We start from the raw sequence: 12,476 nt of genomic DNA on the forward strand, positions 1-12,476 counted from the left end.
TTTTTTTTCTCTTTTTTTTTTTTTTTATAAAATGCTTTATTTAACATAATTCCACATTCCAAAATAATTCCCACCTCCTATGAAGAACCAAATTGAAATGACACTAAAAATAATAAAACAACAAAACAAAACAAAAAAAATCATAATAATTACATACCAGAGGTTAAATACTGATAAATATGTGTACAGCTTATTTGCATGGGGACTATTTATTTGTTTCAAAGTTGTATGTTTAGAGTTTGGAGTTTATTTATTTAAAATAGGGACAATACATATTAATGAACATATACAATTTACATCTTTCGTCCCTTCGGCAGGTTGATGTTTACATAGGATTAACAAGACAACATTTACAAGTAGAACGATTAGTCTTAAACGGTAAAAGTAATAAAAGGGTACCCCAACACTTAGCTAACATTAAACAAATATACACGTTCAGGCATGATTGTGGCAGCTGTGGAGTTCTTCCAATAGCCAAGCATGTAACAGGGAGAGCAGGCCAAGAGGGCGGTTCTAATGTTTACATCAGGCCAGTTTGCCGTGTTTGAGATGAGACAGAGGCGCGTTGCTGCCCCCTACACGTCATTCGTAGACCTCCGTTTGAAGTGTTTTTTTATTGTTTCTTTTATTTATATTCTAAATATTCTATTTATTTACCAACGAATGTACAAACAACAAGGCTTAAAACTTCTTTTAAACATTTCAAATGAGCAGGTGCATGGGTAGAATGCAGAAGATAAACTTGCATGAGAAAATAAGGAAAAACAAAATAAAATAAAAGGAAAAAAGGAAAATTAGCAAGGGCTTTTGTTTTAGATCATATTTTTCAAATAAACTGAAAAGTTTCATTGCATTCTTATTTTTCATTATATTAAGGGCTTTGGTGAAGGAAAGAAACTCGTCATGAAACACAATAAATCTAGGTTTCACATTCATATATTTACATTTGTGTATGTAAAATTTCCCAAGGATTAGAATATTGTTGACCAGAAAGTCCCATTCATTATTAACCATAGCAACACCATAAATAATGTCCTCTTTAGAGAAGGGCTCGAGTCGGATCTTTGTGTGCAGCCAGTCATGAATATCAGTCCAAAGTGCTTCAGAGGACATACATTGAAAAAATAAATGAGCCGAGGTTTCAATATCATCACAAAATACACATTTATTTGCTTTCAAACCAAATCTCTGCCGCAACATTTCACTGGACAGATACACACCATTCAAAATTTTGAAAAAAATGGACTTCTTTTGCTTTTGGATTTGCCTGCGTTTGAAGTGTGAGGAAGTCTGTCCTTTGTTCTATCCTTTCATTTATAAAAAACAACAACTAAAAACAAAAATTTAAAACAAACGTTTTAATAAATGATTGGGTTAAACTCTAAATAAATAAATAAATAAATAAATAAATAGTATTAATTAATTCATAAATAAATAAATGAATGAATGAATTAAAAAAACACAGTTAAACAAAGATATGTAAATGATGGAGACTGCATTTTAAAATAAGATAAAGATAAGATATTAGTCCCGCAGTGGGGGAATTTACAGTGTCCCAGCAGCAAAGACAGTATAGATAAATAAACAATAAACAATACAATCTGTTTTTACAATTTTTTTTTGTGGTCTTTTTTACGAGATATTTTTATAAGATATTTTTTTCGGGGTGTGTTTTGACGAGACCTTTTACCTTTTTCTTTGGAGGATCAGTTTCCTGTTGTTGGGGGACAATGGTTAATGGCAATAATTTGATTGTTAAAAATAGTTACATGAATTAATGTTTATTTATTAAATCTTTTTGAAAATCAATGAAACATTAAGAAACATGCTCCCTAAAAAATGCTGGGTTATTTTAACAACCCAACTGCTTAGTTACGGAATGTTTTACTCATTATGGGTTATTTATATAGGATATGAGTTATGTTTGTGCAACTCATGACCCAACATACATCGGTTAACCCAGCACCTGGGTTGTTTGTGCTTCGAACGTCATCACGTCGATAGAAGGTCCACACACCAAGCACCAAGCGCTCATGGGAATCAGAACCTGACTCAGGATCGTCGTCGTCGTGAAGCAGAAAATAAAAGGTTTTTACACACATGTCACACACACACACGTATATCTATATACACACACACACATACATAGGGAGAGAGGGAGGATTGGTTCACTGTTTACCCACAAACAACCTTGTTGTCTTAGCATTGGATTACATTCTGCTGCTTGTCTGCGTTGCTTTTGGCATGGTGATATCTGAATAGTTAATAGTGATTTTATTTTTGTGTTTGTTTCAGATCAATGGACAGATTTGTCATCAGTACTTTGACAAAGTGGCAACTGACAGACCTTATAGAAAGATTTCAAGGTAAGACATTTTTTTCCCCATCCGCAGCATATCGTCGTCTGCATTGATATTTGATAATTTGGATAGTCATGGAGATGACTGCATTCCTCTTTGTATAAATTCTTATGAAATATAATTTGCTTTTTTTTTCAATAGCTTCCATGTAAAGTGTCAAAGTGACTCAACTAAATGAATAGGGCACATGCCTTTGTAGGCTTTCACTGCTTCATTCTATTTTTTAATAATAAATGATGGAATATGCATGTAGCTTCCATGTAACATTTTTGTTTTCTGCTCCTCTGTTGTAAAAACAAAGATTTTTGTCTTTCAGAGGAGGGGATTGATGAGGAAAGTTTTCTTCTTTTAGATGAGTCCACCATCAAAGAGCTGATCAAAGAGCTTGTCCCCTATTCTTCAGTTTTCCGGGGGTCCAAACTGGTCAAGTTCCTCCAAACAAGTAGCATGTTTAGGTGTTCACTGATACTGATTTTAACTGTTCCATGCTGTGACCTGAATTAGAAAACATTTATATTTTGGATAAAAATTAATTTTTTCCAAGATTCCAGTATTGTTTAAGTGTGTATTGCATAATATATGCTTTGCATGACCAAATCTAGCGTGTATTTTGTTATAGGTTTGTAGTTTAACAATTTTATAGATATCGGTATTGCAATTTATTTTCTTATAGATTGTAGTGTAATGTGTGAGAATAAATCTGGTATATTTGACCCAGCATTTGGATAGAATATATAAGGAATATATGTAGTTGAAACAACTACATAGGAGACGGAAGTCATGTGCTGTTCAAAAAACACTCTACGGAGGGCGCGGTCGACGGAGGATATGACTCCGGCCGTTTCTCAATACTCAAGTAAGCAAGTATGTACTTGCTTACTTGGGAAGTATATACTTGAGAAGTACGCTGGGAGTACACAAGTATGTAGCTGTTTCTCAATACTCAAGTAAGCAAGTATTTATTTATTTATATGTTTATTTCGGTCATGTCAGTTAGTTCACTCATCATCACACATCATCTTAGTGTAGTTCACACAATACACATAACCGAAAGGGAAAGCGGGAGAAGCAAAAGCTTATCTAGTCCCGCCCCCATTACGCACCTGTCGCATATTCAGGTGTACAGAGATACACATGTATCAAGAACTGCACAAATGAATCCACATTTGACAAAATAATCATGACTTGATTCATGCCTGAGCTTTCATTCACATCTCACTGTATTAGAACAGAAAATCAACAGGAAACTGTCTTTAGCTCATCAAGACATCAAAGCAGAACAAGATTATCCCACATATGAAAATAAATGTTAACAAATCTCAGTGGAAGTGAAAGTCGTGGGCTCTGTGTCTTTTCACGGATCCATGATTAATTGCATGTAGCGTTATTTAGCTTCATGTGAGGTGATCTTACCTGTACATGCTTGTGCAGGTTGGAAGCAGAGTTTTTACATCGCATGATGAAATTGTTGTTATTCCCGGACTTGAACTCAAAGAAGTCCTTTAAGTATGGCCAGGGATTGGCCTCACCTTCTCCGTGCGTGTCTCCATGTTCCAAATGCGACCCTTCTCCATCATCTTTTAGCTCGCTCCTCTGTGGCACCAACGTCTCGACGTCTCTGACCTTCTGACGCTGCAGTTGTCCAGAGCCAGTCAGACAGACACTTACTGGCACGCAGACAGTTACTTTGTAACGGAAGCTATTTCAAATGTAGCAAAGTAAATTACTTCCAACAATATGTACTTAAGTAAAAGTAAAATTACTGATTTTAAAAATTACAAAAAAACTACTCAATTACAGTAACGAGAGTAAATGTAACTCGTTACTTTCCACCCCTGAGAACTGGATGTAGCAGACCACTTTACGACCCCCCCCCCCCCCACTCAACGACACACCCCTCACACTCTACGACACACCCCCTCACATTACACGACACTCTGATTGGATTACGGAAGAAACAGCGTCTGAAACGTGATGACGTTAACAAAGTATGAAGAGAGAGAGTCGTGAAAACACGGGAAAAACGGTCCAAAATGACGGAGGAAAAGGTAAGAATGGATAAAAACACATTTTGATATTGAACACTGGATGAATAATCATTATTTGTGTACATTAAATCAATTAAGTGTGGTTTATTAACCAGTAATGTCTGCTGTAACGATAGCGATTGTAACAGCAATCCTTTTTCTTCTTTTATTTATATGTACAGGTTATAACATTGACAATATAACATTGTCTCATTTTCAACCAAGAAACATATAAGATAAACTATATGCTCTCTATATATTAGTATTTATCTGTTTTTTAATCTTTAAATGACTCTGAGAAGTTGCACACAGCTTTGCTCATTTGAAAACATGTGACCTCAGTTGTACAATTGTTAAGATAAAAGATTTGATGATGAATAATATTTTTCATGTTTAGAGATTAAAAATTCTGTTGAATCACAGTCAACAGTGTCATTTGATTTGATTTATTTCAGTTAGCCTGCATATATTTTAGGACAGGGAAAGTCTTACAGGCAAATGCAGTCCAGGTCATTACTACTTGATTCTGGATTAAAAAAGTTCCCATGTTAAAAATACAAAATACATTTTATTTGACATTTTCTCTTATAGAGCAACACTACGTTCAGTGAAGGAGCAGACCCTGAGCTGAGGAGATGTGATTGTGCCAAACAAAGGGGAGCTTGTGTCTCATCTGCAGGGACAGCGACGGTCAAGTGTAGAGTACGGTGGTAAGTCCGTCTATATTATCAAATACTTTCTCATTTCAATGCTGAAAGGCCTTCATTTCCCCATGAGCCTTACATGTTATGAACTATGATGTTATGTGTGTTTGTCCTGACCATTGATAACTGTGACCATCAGACCCTCATCCCTTTGAACATCAGACACTCGGACACTAAGTAAACTTAACTAATGCTGGAGCCATGTCATCTATGTGTACTGTACTTCATGTGTGTAGAATCTTTAGTCCATGTGTGTTTTATTTTCACTCTTGTTGAGAATTTAGATTTTGAGAAAAAGTTTCAGGATTCCTGCATTTTTATAGATGTCCCTGATAATAGTGATTGTTCTTTGAACCTCTTCATTAAGAAGAAATGGAACAATTGGCCTCTCAGACAGGGTTTTTAAAAAATGATTGTTTTGTGTTTCTTGAAACTTATGAATCACTTTTCCTGTCTGTCTTTTAGGATACAGTGTCTACAAATGCCTCCTTGACTGTGTGCAAAGCCATTATCACTGTGGCTTTGTGAAAAATGTTGTGTCCGTCAGTTTAAACTCTGCTGCAAGACAGCAACCACAAATATTACTGCAACTGTGGCGTCCACGGTGACTCCGGCGTCCACGGTGACTCCTGCGTCCACGGTGACTCCAGCGTCCACGGTGACTCCAGCGTCCACGGTGACTGTGGCGTCCACAGCAGACCATCAGAAAGAAACATGTATGTTTCCTATGGTACTGTGTCATTCTGAATTCAACATGGATCTCTTTTGGAAGTTGTTGACATTTGCATTTGAGACATTATGTAACAATTGTGATTGTGATGATGGTCTACAGGTGCCAGAGGACACTGAGGACCATCCCTACAGCAAAGACATTTCTTTCACTCCTCATCAACCACACACATAAGCCTGACTCTCTCAGTCAGGCTTATGTGTGTGAGCATTTAGAGCAGTGATGTTACTGTGGCCAGACAAGAGGACACGTCTTCAAAGAGAGGAAGTGCAAATGATCAAGGAAAGAAAATGTCTTATTCTCAGTTCTTCATCACATGTATTCACTGTTACATATTTATGTTGTGTATCATTTCATTTTAGGAAAGGCCCAACAAGCCAAACAGCAACCATGTGACTCCAGTTGTCTGTTAATTCATGTCATTACTCAGGATGAAGGTGTGCTGCAATACCTTAAGGTGAGTGACAATGGCATTTTGTGTGGTGTTTGTGTATTTATATATGAATACCCAAGCTAAACACCTATAATATATTTATAGAAAATCATCAGAGGCAACATTGTGTCTCCCTGGGCCAAGAAGGAGGACAGGGTCTTCAGTCTTTTTGAAGATGATGACCATGTGGACCAGGTGATGCACTTGTTGTCTGGAGTGGTTGAAAGTCCACAGACAGATAAGAAGTCTGCAGATCCTGTGGCTTTAATCATACAGAGGTGAGATATCAGACACTGACACTGATTTGTAGACTACATGTTTTATATGACTGCATATGTCTCCTTTTAACACACGCTCACTGTCCAACACAAGCTGAAATCTTAATCATTGATGTATGTCCCTGCAGCTGTACTCTCCATCTCCCTGGACAAAGACAAAGACTGAATGTCTTCAATTTCCTTCGGGATCAATAAAGTATCTATCTATCTATCTATCTATCTATCTATCTATCTATCTAAGACATGGACACATGTGGAACTGAGTTTGACTCCAGGTAAACTGATCATTTAGGAAACTGTTAATCCAGTTTTCACAACAGTTTATATCCCATAATGTATGTGAGTGTCATTAATGACTTCATTATTTTGTTATATCGTTTTGTGTCATCAGAGATAACTCAGCTTCAGAGCCACAGGTCCAAGGAAGCAAGGCTCAAACTGGAAAGCCTTAGAGAGTGAGGACTTTGTCGTTAGGCGCCTGTAAACCCTGACAACTTTTAGAAACATGTAAATAGTTAATTGTCTGCTATGCATACAAATAAAAACCATATATCATTCATCACTTGTATTCATTACATGGATTTGAAAGTTATACAACTTCCTGTGCAGAATCAAGGGTTTCAGTGCATTTGTTTTACTTTCATCAAAAGACCTACTGATGTCCAACTGGCTGGGTTTGATTCAGATACCAATGTTTCATATATCTTCCTGGAAATAGGTCAGATCTCCTTAATGACGCACTCAGCAGATCTCGTCTACTAAACATCTGTCTGTCACCACCACCTGGACCACAGCAGCACAGAATTTTAGGAGGGTTTTTTTCAGGTTAAAAACCTGATCAATTAGACTTTTATTAGTTCTAATCGTTGTTCTGTCCAGTTGAACAACATGTCAAACTACAGACTAATAAGACATTCAATAAATGTAGGCCTATATTAAACACACCTTTTTGTAACATACAGGTTGCCATGATGTTGGAAGTTTGCAAAAACAAATGAAATTATTCAAAACGTTACATTGTACAGAAGCGTGTTCACAGTGGAATTTATGATACTATATTGTATCAACGTGATAATTATATAAACATGATACTATATTGTATAAACGTGATAATTATATAAACGTGATACTATATTGTATCAAAGTGATAATTATATACACGTGATACTATATTGTATAAACGTGATAATTATATAAATGTGATACTATATTGTATAAACATGATAATTATATAAACGTGATACTATATTGTATCAACGTGATAATTATATAAACGTGATACTATATTGTATCAACGTGATAATTATATAAACATGATACTATATTGTATCAACGTGATAAGTATATAAACGTGATACTATATTGTATAAACGTGATAATTATATAAACATGATACTATATTGTATAAACGTGATAATTATATAAATGTGATACTATATTGTATAAACGTGATAATTATATAAACGTAATACTATATTGTATAAACGTGATAATTATATAAATGTGATACTATATTGTATAAACATGATAATTATATAAACGTGATACTATATTGTATCAACGTGATAATTATATAAACATGATACTATATTGTATCAACGTGATAATTATATAAACGTGATACTATATTGTATAAACGTGATAATTATATAAACATGATACTATATTGTATAAACGTGATAATTATATAAACGTAATACTATATTGTATAAACGTGATAATTATATAAACGTGATACTATATTGTATCAAAGTGATAATTATATAAACGTGATACTATATTGTATCAACGTGATAATTATATAAACATGATACTATATTGTATCAACGTGATAATTATATAAACGTGATACTATATTGTATCAACGTGATAATTATATAAACATGATACTATATTGTATAAACGTGATAATTATATAAACGTGATACTATATTGTATAAACGTGATAATTATATAAACGTAATACTATATTGTATAAACGTGATAATTATATAAACGTGATACTATATTGTATCAACGTGATAATTATATAAACATGATACTATATTGTATCAACGTGATAATTATATAAACGTGATACTATATTGTATAAACGTGATAATTATATAAACATGATACTATATTGTATCAACGTGATAATTATATAAACGTGATACTATATTGTATAAACGTGATAATTATATAAACATGATACTATATTGTATAAACGTGATAATTATATAAATGTGATACTATATTGTATAAACGTGATAATTATATAAACGTAATACTATATTGTATAAACAAGATAATTATATAAACGTGATACTATATTGTATCAAAGTGATAATTATATAAACGTGATACTATATTGTATCAACGTGATAATAATATACACGTGATACTATATTGTATAACGTGATAATTATATAAACGTGATACTATATTGTATCAACGTGATAATTATATAAACGTGATACTATATTGTATAACGTGATAATTATATAAACGTGATACTATATTGTATAAACGTGATAATTATATAAACGTGATACTATATTGTATCAACGTGATAATTATATAAACGTGATACTATATTGTATAAACGTGATAATTATATAAACGTGATACTATATTGTATCAACGTGATAATTATATAAACGTGATACTATATTGTATAAACGTGATAATTATATAAACGTGATACTATATTGTATCAACGTGATAATTATATAAACGTGATACTATATTGTATCAACGTGATAATTATATAAACGTGATACTATATTGTATAACGTGATAATTATATAAACGTGATACTATATTGTATAAACGTGATAATTATATAAACGTGATACTATATTGTATCAACGTGATAATTATATAAACGTGATACTATATTGTATAAACGTGATAATTATATAAACGTGATACTATATTGTATAAACGTGATAATTATATAAACGTGATACTATATTGTATCAACGTGATAATTATATAAACGTGATACTATATTGTATAAACGTGATAATTATATAAACGTGATACTATATTGTATAAACGTGATAATTATATAAACGTGATACTATATTGTATCAACGTGATAATTATATAAACGTGATACTATATTGTATAACGTGATAATTATATAAACGTGATACTATATTGTATAAACGTGATAATTATATAAACGTGATACTATATTGTATCAACGTGATAATTATATAAACGTGATAATTATATACACGTGATACTATATTGTATCAACGTGATAATTATATAAACGTGATACTATATTGTATCAACGTGATAATTATATAAACGTGATACTATATTGTATAAACGTGATAATTATATAAACGTGATACTATATTGTATCAAGTGATAATTATATAAACGTGATACTATATTGTATAAACGTGATAATTATATACACGTGATACTATATTGTATAACGTGATAATTATATAAACGTGATACTATATTGTATAAACGTGATAATTATATACACGTGATACTATATTGTATAAGGTGATAATTATATAAACGTGATACTATATTGTATAAGGTGATAATTATATAAACGTGATACTATATTGTATCAACGTGATAATTATATAAACGTGATACTATATTGTATAAACGTGATACTATATTGTATAAACGTGATACTATATTGTATAAACGTGATACTATATTGTATAAACGTGATAATTATATACACGTGATACTATATTGTATAAACGTGATAATTATATACACGTGATACTACATTGTATAAACGTGATAATTATATAAACGTGATGCTATATTGTATCAACGTGATAATTATATACACGTGATACTATATTGTATCGACGTGATCATTATATACACGTGATACTATATTGTGATAATTATATAAACGTGATACTATATTGTATCGACGTGATAATTATATACACGTGATACTATATTGTATCAACGTGATAATTATATACACGTGATACTATATTGTATCGACGTGATCATTATATACACGTGATACTATATTGTGATAATTATATAAACGTGATACTATATTGTATCGACGTGATAATTATATAAACGTGATACTATATTGTATCGACGTGATCATTATATACACGTGATACTATATTGTATCGACGTGATCATTATATACACGTGATACTATATTGTATCGACGTGATCATTATATACACGTGATACTATATTGTGATAATTATATAAACGTGATACTATATTGTATCGACGTGATCATTATATACACGTGATACTATATTGTATCGACGTGATAATTATATAAACGTGATACTATATTGTATCGACGTGATCATTATATACACGTGATACTATATTGTATCGACGTGATCATTATATACACGTGATACTATATTGTATCGACGTGATCATTATATACACGTGATACTATATTGTATCGACGTGATCATTATATACACGTGATACTATATTGTATCGACGTGATCATTATATACACGTGATACTATATTGTATAAACGTGATAATTATATAAACATGATACTATATTGTATAAACGTGATAATTATATAAATGTGATACTATATTGTATAAACGTGATAATTATATAAACGTAATACTATATTGTATAAACGTGATAATTATATAAACGTGATACTATATTGTATCAAAGTGATAATTATATAAACGTGATACTATATTGTATCAACGTGATAATTATATACACGTGATACTATATTGTATAACGTGATAATTATATAAACGTGATACTATATTGTATCAACGTGATAATTATATAAACGTGATACTATATTGTATCAACGTGATCATTATATAAACGTGATACTATATTGTATCAACGTGATAATTATATAAACGTGATACTATATTGTATCAACGTGATAATTATATAAACGTGATACTATATAGTATCACGTGATAATTATATAAACGTGATACTATATTGTATCAAAGTGATAATTATATACACGTGATACTATATTGTATCAACGTGATCATTATATAAACGTGATACTATATTGTATAAACGTGATAATTATATAAACGTGATACTATATTGTATCAACGTGATAATTATATAAACGTGATACTATATAGTATCACGTGATAATTATATAAACGTGATACTATATTGTATCAAAGTGATAATTATATACACGTGATACTATATTGTATAAATGTGATACTATATTGTATAAACGTGATAATTATATAAACGTGATACTATATTGTATAAACGTGATACTATATTGTATAAACGTGATAATTATATAAATGTGATACTATATTGTATAAACATGATAATTATATAAACGTGATACTATATTGTATCAAAGTGATAATTATATACACGTGATACTATATTGTATAAACGTGATAATTATATAAACGTGATACTATATTGTATCAAAGTGATAATTATATAAACGTGATACTATATTGTATCAACGTGATCATTATATACACGTGATACTATATTGTGATAATTATATAAACGTGATACTATATTGTATCGACGTGATCATTATATACACGTGATACTATATTGTATCGACGTGATCATTATATACACGTGATACTATATTGTGATAATTATATAAACGTGATACTATATTGTATCGACGTGATCATTATATACACGTGATACTATATTGTATCGACGTGATAATTATATAAACGTGATACTATATTGTATCGACGTGATCATTATATACACGTGATACTATATTGTATCGACGTGATCATTATATACACGTGATACTATATTGTATCGACGTGATCATTATATACACGTGATACTATATTGTATCGACGTGATCATTATATACACGTGATACTATATTGTATAAACGTGATAATTATATAAACATGATACTATATTGTATAAACGTGATAATTATATAAATGTGATACTATATTGTATAAACGTGATAATTATATAAAC

The 12,476-nt window shown here is 31.3% G+C and overlaps 1 long non-coding RNA gene across 1 annotated transcript; it reads left to right on the forward strand.

Moving 5' to 3' along the window:
* The first annotated feature begins 6,112 nt into the window (after positions 1–6,112).
* On the forward strand, positions 6,113–7,057 carry LOC131469797 (uncharacterized). Its single transcript, XR_009241838.1, has 4 exons — positions 6,113–6,278; positions 6,360–6,532; positions 6,661–6,807; positions 6,924–7,057. It is a non-coding gene; the product is annotated as an uncharacterized LOC131469797 (long non-coding RNA).
* Positions 7,058–12,476: the final 5,419 nt, after the last annotated feature.

Source organism: Solea solea, chromosome 12 (assembly GCF_958295425.1).
Source record: "Solea solea chromosome 12, fSolSol10.1, whole genome shotgun sequence".
Taxonomy (NCBI): Eukaryota; Metazoa; Chordata; class Actinopteri; order Pleuronectiformes; family Soleidae; genus Solea; species Solea solea.